Below are 2778 nucleotides of genomic sequence, written 5' to 3' on the forward strand. Positions count from 1 at the left end.
CCGCACCCTTGATCTGCAAGTTAGAGAAGATCTTTCCATCGGGCTTCTTTAATCCAATGCAGCATTTGATTTTGCATCTCCTGACCGAGGCAAGATTGGGGGGGCCCGTGCAAAATCGTTGGTGCTACCCAACTGAGAGGATGCAGAAGACGCTTCGAGAAAAATGTAAAAGTAAAGGTAGAATTGAAGCGTCGATGGCTGAGGCATTCATCATTGAGGAGGCGGCAAACTTCATGACAACACACTATGAAACCAAAAATCGTCATTTGCATAATCCGAAGCCTCAGTACAATGCTGACGAGCCTAAAAAGGGTGGATCCAACCTCAGCCTATTCAAAGGGAATCTCACACCAGCCAGTGTTTCAAATCCAGTATCTTTGGATAATGAAGAATGGCGGACCATTTCGTTGTATATCTTCAACAACCTGATAGAAGTGCGGCCGTACATCGAGTAAGTTCTCGGTACATTGTTTCGCAACTTCTATTTCCTTTGAACTGCTCTTATTCCTGGATATTTCATACAGTCGATACGTCGCCCTATTCTCGTATGGAGCAGTGATCCAAAAGGATTCCATCCAAGAGTATGAGCTTCTCGCAAAGCAAGGAGGCGGCTATCCCGGTTTCATCTCTTGGTTCAAACAAACGGTAAATTCTATTAGACAATTTCATTTCATTCGCTAATTTGTGCGTAATGCAACAATCCTTTCATATTAAACTTGTAGGCTAATTCAGAGTCTATGGACGCCGAATTGAGACAAGTCGCTAATGGTTTTGACTATAAGGTCCGTTCATTTGACAAATACGACATCAACGGGTATCGCTTTCGTACCTATGGCAAAGAGCTATCTATGGCCGGCCGAAAGTCTACAAATTGTTGTGTATCTGCTATCGGCGAAGGAGGTACCGAGTATTATGGGAGAGTTGAAGCAATTTATGATCTTCTATTCTATGGTGAAAACCCACCGAATGTCGTAGTCTTCAAATGTTATTGGTTTCAGCCGAAGGAGACTAGAAGGACTCATGAACATATAGGGCTAGTTGAAATCAACCAAAGCACCCATTTAGATGTTCCTGATGTCTATATTACGGCTCAACAGGCGACCCAAGTATTCTATCTACCATGGGCCTGCCAAACTAATCCAAATCTGAAAGGTTGGGATGTCGTTTATGAAGTGCCGCCACGTGCTAGACTATCTCCCCCAAAGGAAGAGGATTATGAACCTCACATTAACCCAGACACATATGAAGGAGAATTCTTCCAAGAGACACGTCTTTCTAAAAAGCATTTCAAGAACCGGTATACTTCACCCCAAAACATTGAAGTAGACAGCGACAGTGAATCCCACATCACCCCAGAGGAGGAACAAGAAGAGCCGGAACAAGAAGAGGTTACTGCTGTGGATGACCTGTTAATGCTTGACCGATTACGTAAAGGTGGCCTTCCACATGTTGATGCCACCGAACCCTATGAGCCCGTCATTGATTATAGTGATGATGATGATTATGCATTTATTGATGATACTGATCGTGATTATTAGTAGTGTCAGGTATTCAATTTTTTTATGTTGTACTTGATGATGATACACTTAAGTTATATACATATTATTATTCATGTCGGTATTTTTTTATGTTGTACTAATTTCGTTTACTGTTTGTCATGGCAGGTGTTGAAAGATGGAAGGGGAGCCGACTGAGGCCAAGGACAAACGTGCCCAAATTGAAGGTGTGGCACACCATCAAGGTAGCTCCAGCTTATATCAGTTCGGGCGGAATTGGGTATGTGGTTTGCTTCATGATTAATGCGATTCATTCATCATGCTAGCTTGAGCCCTTTAATTACTAATTTACTTTGTTTTTCTCTTTCAGGCATGCTACAATAAGACAGATAAGGTGCCAGAGGGGTACGACCTGTATGCCATGGCCCACACTGCCTCTTACAAGCAAGTCAAGGGGAAGGCAAGGAAAGGGGAGGAGTTTAACCCGAGCCAGATTCCCATTGATCCAGAGCAGGTGATGATATCTAGTGGCGGGAGGTCCCGTGGCTCCATAGCCATTGATCCAGAGATTGCTCCTGAGACCACGGTGAGTTTAATTTGAATGGACGTTACTTGCTAGTCTTAACATTTGAGTGTCATCATGCTAACGAAACATTGGAAATGATCTTTGGTGCAGCGTAACTCCACACAAGCATCACACGATCCTTCTCCAGCTACTGGCACGAGCCAGCCCGCTCCTACACCTCCATGATCAAGGTAAGTTTCTCTAGTTTTTTGCTTAACAAATGCATAAAGACCTAGACTTAGCTTTATTTCCTCCAATATGCTTACCTTAATGACCTAGAGTTAGCTTCTTTTCCTCCAAAATGACTTAATAAGCTTACTGACCTCCAAAACCAGCCATTTTACCTAAGTTAGCTCTAAAATGATCTATACTTAGCTTTGTTTCCTCCAAAATGACCAAAGTTAGTTATAATATGCTTAGTTAGCTTACTTATGTAAAAAACGGCATAATTAGCTTAGTTAGCTCATAAACGATCCATTTTACCTACGTTAGCTCTAAAATGATGCATTTTACTTAAGTTAGCTCATAAACGATCCATTTCACCTAAGTTACCTCACAAACGATGGCGTGCTTCTTCTTCTAGTCACCTTTTCCTAACTTTCTTATTTGCCATTTTGCATATTTCATTCACTTCTCGGAAGCTAGCTTGCTATGATGGAGTGCTTGTTTTTTATTTCATTCTCTTCTAGTATTCTTCTAGCTTGCTACGATGGAACT

General features: G+C 42.0%; 1 long non-coding RNA gene across 1 annotated transcript in view; it reads left to right on the forward strand.

Annotated features, from left to right (window-relative positions):
- LOC119367554 overlaps positions 1 to 1708 on the forward strand; it is a 6666-nt gene extending 4958 nt beyond the window's left edge. The window contains exon 3 of the long non-coding RNA XR_005176343.1: positions 1665 to 1708. This is a non-coding gene — a long non-coding RNA (uncharacterized LOC119367554). The remainder of the gene's footprint in view (positions 1 to 1664) is intronic.
- The last annotated feature ends 1070 nt before the right edge of the window (positions 1709 to 2778 follow it).

Source organism: Triticum dicoccoides, chromosome 2B (genome assembly GCF_002162155.2).
Source record: "Triticum dicoccoides isolate Atlit2015 ecotype Zavitan chromosome 2B, WEW_v2.0, whole genome shotgun sequence".
Classification (NCBI taxonomy): domain Eukaryota; kingdom Viridiplantae; phylum Streptophyta; class Magnoliopsida; order Poales; family Poaceae; genus Triticum; species Triticum dicoccoides.